The 14,121-nt window shown below is 38.3% G+C and overlaps 1 protein-coding gene and 1 pseudogene across 1 annotated transcript in view; both read right to left on the bottom strand.

Moving 5' to 3' along the window:
* The window catches only part of UPP2 (uridine phosphorylase 2), a 141,616-nt gene that overhangs the window by 53,635 nt on the left and 73,860 nt on the right, over positions 1–14,121 (bottom strand).
* LOC111546185 lies at positions 12,384–12,908 on the bottom strand (annotated as a pseudogene).

Here is a 14,121-nt window from a genome sequence, read left to right as displayed (position 1 = left end):
GTTGATGGACAAGTAGGTTGCTTCCAAATCCTGGCTGTAGTGAACAGAGCTGCAACAAACATAGGAATACAGATCTCTGTTCAATATACTGATTTCTTTTCTTTTGAGAATATACCCAGCAGTGGGATTGCTGGATCATATGGTAACTCTATTTTAGAGTTGTCTGGGGAAACACCAAAATTCTACATAGTGGTCATACTGATTTACATTCTCACCAACAGTGTACAAGGGTTTCTTTTTCTCCATATCCTCCCTAGCATTTGTTATTCCCTGTCATTTAAATAAAAGCCATTTTTATCAGGGTGAGATGATATCTCATTGTAGTTTTGATTTACATTTCTCTGATGATCCATGATGTTGAGCATCTTTTTGTATACCTGTTTGCTATTTATATCTCTTCTTTTGAGAAATGTCTATTTAGATCTTTTGCCCATGTTTTCATTGGATTACTAGATTTTTTCCTATAGGGTTGTTTTGAGTTCTTTATGCATTCTGATTATTAATCCCTTGTCAGATAGGTACTTTGCAAATATTTTCTCCCTCCCATTCTGTGGGTTGTCTCATGCACTTTGTTGATTGTTTCCTTTGTCGTGCAGAAGTTTTAACTGGATGTGATCCCATTTGTCCACTTTTGCTTTGGTTACCTGTGCTTGTGGTGTATTACTCAAGAAATTTTTGGCCAATCCAATGCTTCCCAATGTTTTCTTGTAGCAGTTTTATAATTTGAGGTCTTCAATTTAAGTCTTTAATCCATTTTGATTTGACTTTTGTATATGGTGAGACATAAGGGTCTAGTTTTATTCTTCTGCATATGGATATCCTGTTTTCCCAGCACCCTATATTAAAGAGACTGTCTTTTCATCAATGTCTTTTCATCTTGGCACCTTTGTCAAAAATGAGTTCACTGTAAGTGTATGGATTCGTTTCTGCATTCTTTATTCTGTTCCATTGGTCTATGTTGTCTGTTTTTATGGCAGTACCATGCTGTTTGGGTTATGATAGCTCTGTAGTATAATTTGAAGTCAGGTAATGTGATTCCTTCAGTTTTGCTCTTTCTGTTCAGGATAGCCTTGGCTGTTTTGACTCTTTTGTGATTTCATATAAGTTTTAGGATTTTTTTTTCCATTTCTGTGAAGAATGCCATTGGTATTTTGATAGGAATTGCTTTAGATAGTATGAACATTTAACAATATTGATTCTTCCAATCTATGAAATGGGATATTTTTCCATTTTTTAGTGTCTTCTTAAATTCCTTTCATCAATGTTTAATTTTCATTATAGAGATCTTTTACTTCTTTGGTTAATTCCTAGGTATTTAATTTTATGTGTGGCTGATGAAATTAGATTACTTTTTTGTTTCTTTTTCACACTGTTCACTGTTGGCATATAGAAATGCTACTGATTTTTGTATGCTGATTTTGTATCCTGCAACTTTACTGAATTTGTTAATCAGTTCTAATAGTTTCCTTAAGGAATTTTTAGGTTTTTCCAAATATAAGATCATATCATCTGCAAACAAGAATAATTTTACTTCTTTCTTTTCAATTTGGATGCCCTTTATATCTTTCTCTTCTCTGATCACTATAGCTAGGACTTCTAGTACTATGTTGAATAACAGTAGTGAAAGCAGGCATCTTTGATGAGTTTCAGATCTTAGAGGAAAGGCTTTCGGTTTTTCCACATTCAGGATTATACTAGCTGTGAGTCTTTCACATATGGCTTTTATTGTGTTGAGGTATGTTTCTCTTATACCCAGTTTATTGAGAGTTGTTAATCATGAAGCAATATTGAATTCTATTAAATATGTTTTCAGCATCAATTGACATAATCATATGATTTTCATCCTTCATTCTGTTGATATGATGTACCACATTGACTGATTTGCCTATGTTAAACTATCCTTGTATCCCTATGGTAAATCCCACTTGGTCATGATAAACAATCTTTTAAATGTATTGTTGAATTTGGTTTTCTAGTATTTTGTTGAAGATTTTTGCATCAATAGTCATCAGAAATATTGGTCTATAGTTTTCTTTATTAGATGTGTCTTCGTTTGGTTCTGGTATAAGGGTAATACTGGCCTCATAGAATAAGTTTGGAAGTATTCTCTACTCTTATTTTTTAGAATAGTTTGAATAAGGTTGGTATTAGTTCTTCTTTAAATGTTTGGTATAACTCAGCAGTAAAGTCATCAGGTCCTGGACTTTTCTTTATTGGGATAATTTTTATTACAGCTTTGATCTTGCTAGTTGTCATTGGTCTGCTCAGGTTTTGGATTTCTTCATAGTTCAATCTTGTTAGGTTGTATATGTCTAGGAATTTATTTCTTCCAGATTTTCCAATTTATTGACATATAGTTGCTCATAATAGCCACTAGTGATCCTTTGAATTCCAGTGGAATTGGTTGTAATGTCTCCTTTTTCATATCTGATTTTATTTATTTATGTCTTTTTTTCTTAGATAGCCTTGCTAAAGGTTTCTCAATTTATCTTTTCAAAAAATCTTTTCATTTTGTTGATCTTTTAATTATTTTCTTCATTTCATTTTTATTTATTTCTGCTCTGATACTTATTATTTCTTTTCTTCCAATAATTTTAGGTTTAGTTTGTTTTCGCTTTTCTAATTTTGTTAAGATGCATCATTAGGTTGTTTATTTGAAGATTTTCTTTTCTTTTTTTTTTTTTTTTGATGTAAGTGCTTATAGCTATAAATTCTCCTCTTCATACTGCTTTCACTGTATCCCATAGGTTTTGGTATGTTGTATTTCCATGATCATTTGTTTCAAGAAATTTTTCAATTTCCTTCCTAATTTCTTCATTGACCCAATGGTCATTCAGGAACATATTGTTTAAATTTAATCTATTTGTGCAGTTGCCAAAATTCCACTTGATATTGATTTCTAGTTCTATTCCATGGTGGTCAGAGAAGATGCTTGGTATTATTTCAGTTTTTTTTTTTTTTAATGTTTTAAGACTTGTTTTGTGACCCAACATATGGTCTATCCTTATTCATATGCTGAAGACAAAAATGTGTATTCTGCAGCCATTGGCTAAAATGTTCTCTTAAAACATTCACATTTTTATTACATTAAAAATGTTCTCTTAGAACATTTACATTTATATTGTTCCCTAATGTAAATATCTCTTAGGTCCGTTTGTTCTACAGTATAGATTAAATCCAATGTTTCTTTGTTAATTTTCTGTCTGAAAGATCTGTCCAATGCTGAAAGTGGGATGTTGAAGTCTTCAGCTATTACTGTATGGGGGTCTATCTCTCTCCTTAGCTCAAATAATATTTGTTTTATATCTGGGTACTTCAATGTTGGGTGCATATATATTTATAATTGTTATTTCCTCTTGCTGAACTGACCCCTTTATCATTATGTAATGACTTTCCTTGTCTCTTCTTACAGTCTTTGTCTTAAAGTCTATTTTGTCTCATGTAAGTATAGCTACTCCTGCCCTTTTTTTGGTTTCTATTTGCATAGAATGTCTTTTTCCAGCCCTTTATTTGCAGTCTATGTGTGTGTTTACAGGTGAAGTGCCTTTTTTGTAGGCAACAGATACATGGGTCTTTTTTTTTAAAAAAAAATTCTTTCAGTCACCCTATGTCTTTTCATTAGAGAGTCCGATCCATTTACAATCAATGCTATTATTGATAAATAAGGACTTACTTCTGCCCCTTTGTTATTTGTTTTCCGTGTGTGTGTGTGTGTGTGTGTGTGTGTATGTGTATGTGTGTGTGTATGTGAAGATCTTCTCTTCCTTCTTTCCTTCCTTCCTGACTTTCTTTGACTAAAGGTGATTTTCTCTGGTGTATGATTTAATTTCTTGCTTTTTATTTTTTGTATATCTATACTATGTTTTTAAATTTGAAGTTATGAAGCCTGTAAATACTGTCATATAACCCATTGTTTTAAAGTGATGTCACCTTAACACTGCATAAGCAAACAAATAAACAAGCAACAAAAAAACTAATAAAAACTCTACACTTTAACTTTATCCCCCAGGTTTTTAACTTTTTCTTTTCTTCTCTTTATGTCTTATTGAAATGTCTATGTATTGAAAAGGTGTTATAGTAATTATTTTTCACTGGTTCACCATTTAGTCTTTCTACTTAAGAGAGTAAACACATCACGATTACAGTTTTACAATATTCTGTGCTTTTCTGTGTGCTTGCTATTACCAGTGAGTTTTCTAACTTCAGATGATGTCTTTTCTGTTTGGTTTTTGTTCGTTTTGAGACAAGGTCTCACTCTGTCACCTTGGCTGGAATGCAGTGGCACAATCTTGGCTCACTGAAACCTCTGCATCCCAGCTCAAATTATTTTCCCTCTTCAGCCTCCCAAGTAGCTGAGACTGCAAGTGCATGCCACCACACCCAGCTAATTTTTAAATAAAAATCTGGAGAGACAAGGTCTCACTACATTGCCCAAGCTGGTCTCAAGCATCTAAGTTTAAGCTACCCTCTGTCATTGGTCTCCCAAAATGCTGGAATTACAGACATGAGCCACTATACCTGGCCCTCAAAGGATTTCTTCTTGCTTGTTAGCATCTTTCTTTCCAGGTTGAAGAACTCCCTTTAGCATTTCCTGTAGGAAGGATCTGGTGTTGATAAAATCCCTCAGCTTTCATTTGTCTAGGAAAGTCTTTATTTCTCTTTCATGCTTGAAGGATATTTTCATTGAACGTATTCTAGGGTAAAAGTTTGTTTCCTTCAGTACTTTAAATATGCCATGCCACTGTCTCCTGGCATATAAGGTTTCTACTGAAAAGTCTGCTGCCGGACGTATTGGGGCTCCTTTGTATGTTGTTGCTTTTCTCTTGCTGTTTTTGGGATCCTTTCTTTATCCTTGATCTTTGGGAGTTTGATTATTAAATGCTTTGAGGTAGTCTTCCTTGAGTTAAATCTGCTTGGTGTTCTATCACCTTTTTGTATTTGAATGCTGATATATTTCTCTACATTTTGGAAGTTCTTTGATATTATCCCTTTGAATAAACTTTCTACTCCTATCTTTTTCTCTGCCTTCTCTTTAAGATCAATACTGTTAGATTTGCCCTTTGGAGGCTGTTTTCTAGATCTTATAGGGATGCTTCATTTTTGTTTATTCTTTTTTCTCTTGTCTCTTTTGACTATGTATTTTCAAATAGGCTGTCTTCAAGCTCACTAATTCTTTCTTCTGCTTGATTAACTATGCTCTTAAGGAACTCTGATGCATTGTTTTAGTATGTCAGTTGCATTTTTCAGCTCCAGAATTTCAGCTCAATTCTCTTTAATTAGTTCAATCTCTTTGTTAAATTTATCTGATGGAATTCTGAATTCCTTCTCTTTATTACCTTGAATTTCTTTGAGCTTCCTCAAAACAGCTATTTTGAATTCTCTGTCTGAAAGATCACATACCTGTTTTTCCAGGATTGGTCCATGGTACCTTATTCAGTTTGGGGAAGTCAAGTTTTCCTGGATGGTCTTGATACTTGGGGGTGTTCATCGGTGTCTGGGCATTGAAAATTTAGGTACTCATTGTAGTGTACACAGTCTGGGCTTGTTTGTGCCCATCTTTCTTAGAAAGGCTTTCTAGGTATTTGAAGGGATTTGTGTCCCATGATCAATAATGCTGTGGTTCTTGTAGACTCATGGAGTTATCACCTTGGTATTCTTGGTAATTCAGAGAATTACCAGGCAGAACTCTTGTTCTCTTCCCTGATTTTCTCCCTAAATAAATGGAGTCTCTTTCTCTCTCTCTCTCTCTCTCTCTCTCTCTCTCTCTCTCTCTCTCTCTCCCTCCCTCCCTCCCTCCCTCCCCCTCTCTCTCAGTCTTTGCTGAGCTGCTCAGAGCTGGGGGTGGAGGGATGCCAGGACCCCTGTGGCCACCACCACTGGGACTGTGCTGGGTTCGATCTGAAGCCAGCATACCACTGGGTATTGCCTAAGGCCCACTGTAACCACTATTTGGCTACTGCCTGTGTTCACCCAAGGCCCTAGGGTTCTACAGTATGCAGATGGGAAGCCAGTCGGGTCTGTGTCTTTTCTGTTAGGGCAGCAAGTTTCCCCAGATCCTCGGCAGGTGCAGAGATGCTGTCTAGAAGCCAGAGATTGGAGTTAAAAAAAACCCTAGAAATCTACCTGATATTTTATTCTACTGTGGTTAAGCTGGCCCTCAAACCACAAGACGAAAGTCTTTCCTGTTCTTCCCTCCCTTTTCCACGGCAGAGGAGGCTCTCCCAGTGGCCACCACCACCACTGACCTGCAGGGAGTTCTGCTAGGCCACCACCAATGTTCACATAAAGCCCAATGGCTCTTCAGTCAGCTTGTGGGGAAGGCTGCCAGGCCTGTGACTCACACTTTAGGGCAGTGGGCTCTCCTCTGGCCCAGGGCAGGTCCAGAAATGCTGTCCAAGAATCAAGGCCTAGACTCAGGGTACCCAAGAGCCCACTTGATGCTCTACTCCACTGTAGCCAAGTACGTACCTAAGGTGTAAGACAAAGTTCCTTTTACTTTTCCCTCTGCTTTTCCCAAGCAGAAGGAGTCTTTCATAGTAGTCACTGCGGCTGGGAATGTGCTGGGTCTTACCTGTAACCAGCATGTCTAAGACTCTCACCCAAGACCCACTGTATATTACCTTAGTATCACTTTTGGTTATTTGGGGCTCAAAGGCTCTTTAGTCAGTAGATGATAAATCCTGCCAGGACTTGGTTCTTCTCGAGGCAGTGGGTTCCCTTCTAGCCCAGGGTGTATATAGAAATGTTGTCTGGTGAACTCACAACATTTGTGGCCCAGTGTCCTATCGTATTGTGGCTGAACTGGTAGTCAAGATGCAAGCCAAAGTCCACTTTCCTCTTAGCTCTCTTCTCCTTAAACAGAAGGAAGTCGTTTGTTTGTTTGTTTGTTTGTTTGTTTGTTTATTTATTTATTTATTTATTTATTTATTTATTTTTGAGACAGAATCTTGCTTCTTTGCCCAGGAGGAGTGCAATAGCATGATCTAGGTTCACTGCAACCTCCACTTCCCGGGTTCAAGCAATTCTTCTTCCTCAGCCTCTCCAGTAGCTGGGATTACAGGCATGTGCCACCACGCCCAGCTAATTTTTGTATTTTTAGTAGAGACAGGTTCACCATGTTGGCCAGGCTGGTCTCGAACTCCTGACCTGAAGTGACCCACCCACCTCAGCCTCCCAAAGTGCTAGGATTACAGGCATGAGCCACCACGCTGGAAGGAGTCACTTTTGTTGCTGTGAGCTGCACTGCCTGGGGTTGTGGGAGGGATGATGCAAGCACTCCCTTAGCCACTCCAGCTGATGTCTCCCTAAGTCACATGCCTCCCTATGCCACTGGCTCTAGTCCTGGCCCGGCACTAGGACTTGCCTAGGAAATGCAGTATTTGTGTCCCTGACTGCCTTTTAATTTTACCTAGTACTCCAGAGCACTTTAGCCCTTGGTGGTGAGGCTTGCAGAGAAACTCAAGTCCTGACCACTGGGATGGACGGTCCCCTCTAGATAAGGCTGATCCAAATGATCCCTCTGTGGGCAGGCACTGGCTGAGTCCAGTTCAACTTTGCCCTCTGTCGTGACAGAACAGCACTGAGTTCAATGTCAAGTCCCACAGTCACGTGCTCTCCCTCCCTAAAGTGCTCAGATTCCCTCTCCATGCCACGTGGCTGTTGCTGGGGAATAGGGAAGAGGTGGCATCAGCGATTCAAGACTGTGTCCTACCCTCTTCAGAGCCTCTTTCAATGATATAAAGTTAAATCCAGGTACTGTGACTCCTCACCTGACTTTTGGTTCTTAAGACTTTTGGCTTTTTTGTTTGTACCTAGTTGTTAAAATTTTGTGTTCCTTTGGGGGCGGACAATCAGTAGAGCTTCTATTTGGCCATCTTGCTCTGCCACCTGTAAACACTGGCTTAATTAGTATTTTTAGTGGAAAATGCCAGTGTGGCAGAGAGGAAAGAACATTGGGTTGGGAGTCAGCAGACTAGGGTTCTGATCCCAGCTCCATAATTAACTGGCTATGTGATCATAAGGAAACCATACAACTTTTCTTGGTCTCAGTTATCTATTAAATGAGATTGGATAATTAACACTTTACTCAAATCAAGAGACTCGTGCATAGATAGAAACACATCTGTGATTTCTGGGCAGGGACAGGTAGAGATGGCTTGTTTGGAATGGGTAGAGATGTCCTATCTGAATGACACCAACATAAATGGAAAAGCTGCTGAACGCTTGTGGGTAGCTCAGTTTGGGTTCATTCATGAGACAGAGTCCACACAGTAATTTGGACAAGGGAAAGTTTAATATAAAGAGTTGTTAATTATAGGAAGAGACTACAGTAACAAAAGATTGGCTAGTAAGAAGTGAAGAGAATGCTAAATAATATAAAAATAGCAGATACAAAGGGCCACTATCCCTAGAGCTGAGCTAGAACATGCAAGAAAAAGCTCCCTGCACTCAAGGTTGAGATCCAGCCCATGTTTGGTGAGGCCTTTGGGAGGTGATTAGGTCACAGAGTGGAGCCCTCATGATTGAGCTTCAGGCCCTTATAAAAGGGACCCCAGAGAGTTCTCCGTGTGATGATACAACAAGAAGTCAGCAGCGTGCACCTGGAAGAAGGCCTTTACCAGGAACTGACCATGCTGGCTTTCTGATCTCAAACTTCCAGCCTCCAGAACTTGATAAATAAATTTCAGTTGTTTAGAAGCCATCCACTCTATGGTATTTTGATGTAACAGCCTGAACAAGTCAAGACATTGTTGGAGGGCATGGCTGTGGTTCACAGAGTGGCTGAGAGATCACTGAGGTGCCATGCCAGTGGAACTTGCTGAAAATCCTCTCTCTAGGGTGTCAGGGAGAGCTGTTCATAGGGACATGTCTCACCAGAGAGATTCTGCTACAAAAGAACCCAAAGGCTTCTAGGGGAAGCTGACGACCACAGTGCACTGTAGAAGCCAGGCACTAAATAAGCTGTGTATAAGGCAAGAACTAGATGCTTAAGGAGTCACCCCTACTGTAGGAGCTGGGCACTAGAGAAGCTTTGCACTCTGCATAAGCTGGACGCTGGAGAAGCTGCCCACACTGCAGGAGCCTGCCAAGAGAGCTCACTGGACTCAGGGGGCAAACCCCTTTCTCCAGCAATGTCTCTTCAGCACACTCTACTAGCAGAGCTTAACCTTGTGTCAGCTGACAACTGAAAACTAAAGGGTTCAGCTTCATTTCACGGAGCAAGCAAAAAGGATAATTTTGGATCTCATGGGCACTAAATCAATAACTTGCACAGGTGGACATCAAAAGCAGTTTCCTAAAAGATAGGAGTTCATGAAATGTGTCTTGTACCTTGGCAATCATTTGTTCTGGAGGCAACTAGCCAGAGAGAGGCCTGCTGACCAAACTGAGGCCCACTGGACAGCAAAGAGCCTTAAAATTTTGAGTTTTATCACACCTGTAATCCCAGCACTTTGGGAGGCCGAGGCAGGTGGATCACAAGGTCAGGAGATCGAGACCATCCTGGATAACACGGTGAAACCCCGTCTCTACTGAAAATACAAAAAATTATCTGGGCATGCTGGTAGACAGCTGTAGTCCCAGCTACTCGGGAGGCTGAGGCAGGAGAACGGTGTGAACCCAGGAGGCGGAGCTTGCAGTGAGCTGAGATTGTGCAACTGTACTCCAGCCTGGGCGACAGAGTGAGATTCCATCTGAAAAAAAAAAAAAAAAAAAAATTGAGTTTGAATGCTTTAAGGAAGGCCATACCTGTTCTATTTATCACAGTCCTCAGCAACTCCGTAGGATCTTAAGCTCAGCAGCAAACTTCATACAAATATATGCTGGGCCCACATAAGCATCTGAGCACGTGGTCCTTAACCATTTAACCACTTCATTTTACGGGTGAGGAAACAGCATGCTTAAATGACTACTTCTGCCCCTACCCCCATTTCTGTCATAGTCACACAAAACAGTGGGGGAGGTAATACAAAAACCTTCCTTTAGTGATGATTTTTCTCAAACATTTGCTTTGAATCTGGGCTGTTTGTATTGCACAGATTTTGCTCATTTACATAAAATCAGGATCGTTGGAATAAATACATTCAGGTAATTCTCTGAGGCAAGAATATAACCAAACACTTACCCAGACTTGTTTCTTCTTGGGTTAACTAGCCTGATATTACATATGCCTTAATGTAAAATCCAATTCAAAATCTCCTAAAACAAAGCCAGCCCTTCACAATTTGTAATTAGTACTACAAGAACAATTTAATTGATTCTCCTATTCTCCCTTCTCTTGCATTTTCAGAGCCATTACTTTCCATCTGATGAGGTTGTAGAGATTTCTATCACTTCACCAGAATGGGAATTCTATGCTATTTTCATTAAGTAGCTAAATGTTAGGCCATGTCCAATTCTTAAATAATTTCACACACTTGGCAAGGGGGGGAAAAGATTATTCCAAGTTATTTCAAAGTTTTTACAGAATTGCTAATAATAATAACAGTAGCAATGTCTTACTAATGCAGAATACTTTATGGTTTATAAATATGTATAATATGTAATATATGTGACATAATATTATAGATAAAATATATATAATTTCATTTGAAATAACTCTTTAGAAATTTTACTTGCTAGACCAGTTTTATTGCAACTTAAAGATGCTAAGGTGAAAAATAATTTGAAAACATTTTAGTTCATTCCAAACAGAAACATAAGCCTAATTATTTTATTTAAAAATAAAAGACACCTCCACACATTGACAACTACTGAAATTTTAGGTAAATAAGTAAGTTTCAGAAATTATTCTGGGGCACAGTATTTGTAAACAAGTAAAAAATGGGCATGGTAAAAACTTGGAATCTGGCAATCTGAACACGTCAATTTGTAAATCTTCTCTGCCCATAATGGGTCACGTTCATCTTCTCAAAGTTTTGGTTTTTCAATCCCTGATGCAGGTAGGATTCTATATTCCTTTACAACTTTTGTTTCTCCCTCTCCCCACAAAGGCAGTGAAGAGGAATTCCCCATATCCTTCACCTCATTTTTCTTTCTTTGCCTTTACTCCTGATAGGGAAGGAGTTTGGTTTGTTTTCTTTTCTCTCTTTTTTTTTGTTTTTTGGTGATAAATGCATTTCACTATTTATTTAGGTGTTTAAGCTCTCACATTGTTTTTACAAGCTGATGAACACTGACAAATTATTTCTCCCACAGAACTAAAGCCACACATCCCCAGACGGTATAAATATATGGTTGAACTAACCTTAATATACATCACCATTTTATCAATTACATAATAAAACAAATTATCAAGTATCCAAATATTAAGTTACACAGCTCGAAAAGCATATAAAATATTAGATGTCTGCTCAGTTCATTAGCAGAAACCCACTTCTTTTTTTGCAAGAATGGTTAGGAAGGGAAGGAAATAAAAAATCACTTTCAAACAAAAATAATTTGGTAAACAACTTCTGATAAATATGGAAAAAATTACAAGAATTTCAGAAATTTTATGATTAAGAATTGTTTTAGCTACAGTAACAAATCATCTCTACCTTTAAAAAATATTTTACTAAATTAAAGGGCATATCTCACATGCTCTGCACAAGACCAAGGCAATATTTTGCTAAAAATAATGAATAGCCCCCTCCCATTCTTTTCTCAGGCCGTCCCTGTGAAGTTGCACCGCAGATTGCAAACATTAAATTAACTGTAAGGCCTTTCTGTCTGAAGACATTAAAGACATGTGCTTCTATACAATGTAGATTTTTTAAATGGAGGTTTTTCATAACAGCGCAAAGTAAGATTTATTGAAACACATTAAGTAATCACTGTAAGACTTGGTAAAAAAAAAAAAAAAAAAAAGGTTAAGCAAACCTGATACATGAGAGTATGAAAGAGAGCAGGCAAGTCAGCATGTAGGCCCTACTTTCAATGTTTGAAATGATTGAAGGAATAAACTACATAAGGTCTAAAGTGTTCATAGTTCCTAGGATTTTATTTCTGTATGGTACTAAAAATATACAAGTATTGTGCCAGGTGGCACCTAATCCTCCCAATTTTCTTATATATTGATAAGATTCTGGCATGGGAATAGATTTAAACAACACATAACTCAATACTGCATGATTTCAGGAAAGGTCAATTGGTACAAATGACAAGGACATTTTAAATGCTAACAGCAAGAATCTTTTGACAAGTGTGCAAATAGGTTGACTGTAACCCAAACACAGATGTTGCCAAATCTATCCAGCTTGTGGCCTGGTAAAACTGCCTTTCAATACTCCTATGGAAGCTTCATTAGACTTGATCACTAAGCCAACATGTTGGCTAATATGTCTAACAAATCAGGTCCTATCTCAAGATCCACTTCCAAGGCAGTAGCATCAGGGACCCTAGTTTTATTGACTGCAACAGTTGTATCTATGACCACTGGAGTCTTTGAAGCTAAGCCACATCTTTAGGGCAATACTTCTCCAAATACAAAAGTTAATTGCTGTTAAAAGCTCAATGCTGCTTTTGTCTTATGAATTGTACTGCACCTTCATCTTTCATTTTGCCTTCAATTAATGCTAGGGCAACAAATACTGGAGCTCTCCCAAGGTCTGCAATGCAATGAACAGCAGTACCACAACCAGGTTCTTTATGAAACTTAAATTTTACAAGACTTAACCAGTCATCAACAATCTGGTTGGATGGTGGTGCACCATCATCAAAAGGCCAATAGAGAAGATGGATACCTTCTTTCTCCAGAAGAGTAGTGTCATAAGTTGCTTCACATACTCTTATCTATTGTGAAAACTCCATACTTCTTACGTTCCTCTATAAATTTGTTTAAGGTCACATTGGTTGGATTGTGTGTAGTAAGAAATCCTCATGTTCTTGTATGTGACTTCCACAGGAACTGGGTGGTTCATTCCAGCCATTTTAATTTAGTTAAAAGACACTCAATAGGGTTATGAAAGAATTTTAAAAGTTGAATATAGAAATGATGCAAAGAAACTGAAGCCTACTTCAATATACTCCACTTGAAGTTCTCAGTGCTTTGAGTATGAAGTTGTAAGTAATGATAAATGAAACTAACCTCCTAACAAGAAGCGGCAATTCTTCAATCCAGTAAGACCGAGGCAACAGAAAGGAAGTGCACTGAGGTTTACCCCATCCAGGTCAGAACTCTTGTAAAATGCCCTGTGGGTTTCAATACAACACTTCTGTGTCCAGGATAACCACTCTTTTGGGTGCCTCTTGGTGGAGTAGTAATGAATTTCTACAGTTTCCTTGTTTGCATAGAGGTCGTGCTGTGCCTGGCAGTAATCTCCACTGCCCTTCAGAAACTCCATATATGTGTGACCAAGAACACCACAGAACTGAGGAATGTGTTTATGCATTGAAAATGGTGGCCTACTGCGTCAATCTCACTGGGAGCTGCAGACCAGAGCTGTTCCTATTCAGAAGTATCACGCTACCTGACTTCAAACTATACAACAAGGATACAGTAACCAAAACAGCATGGTACTGGTACCAAAACAGATATATAGACCAATGGAACAGAAAAGAGGCCTCAGAAGTAATACCACACGTCTACAACCATCTGATCTTTGACAAACCTGACACAAAAAAGCAATGGGGAAAAGATTCCCTATTTAATAAATGGTGTTGGGGAAAAACTGGCTAGCCATATGCAGAAAACTGAAACTGGACCCCTTCCTTACACTTTATACAAAAATCAACTCAAGATGTATCAGAGACTTAAACGTAAGACCAAGGACCATAAAAATCCTAGAAGAAAACTTGGGCAATACCATTCAGCATGTAGGCATGGGCAAAGACTCCATGACTAAAACACCAAAATCAATGGCAACAAAAGCCAAAATTGACAAATGGGTTCTAATTAAACTAAAGAGCTTCTGCACGGCAAAAGAAACTATCATCAGAGTAAACAGGCAACCTACAGAATGGGAGAAAATTTTTGCAATCTATCCATCTGACAAAGGGTTAATATCCACAATCTGCAAAGAACTTAAATAAATTTACAAGAAAAAACAACCCCATCAAAAAGTGGGCAAAGAATCTGAAAAGACACTTCTCAAAAGAATAATTTATGTGGCTAACAAACATATGAAAAAAATGCTCATCATC

Source organism: Piliocolobus tephrosceles, chromosome 11, assembly GCF_002776525.5.
Source record: "Piliocolobus tephrosceles isolate RC106 chromosome 11, ASM277652v3, whole genome shotgun sequence".
Taxonomy (NCBI): Eukaryota; Metazoa; Chordata; class Mammalia; order Primates; family Cercopithecidae; genus Piliocolobus; species Piliocolobus tephrosceles.
The sequence above is the reverse complement of the archived record's forward strand: the minus strand, read 5'-3'. Positions and strand labels throughout refer to the sequence as shown.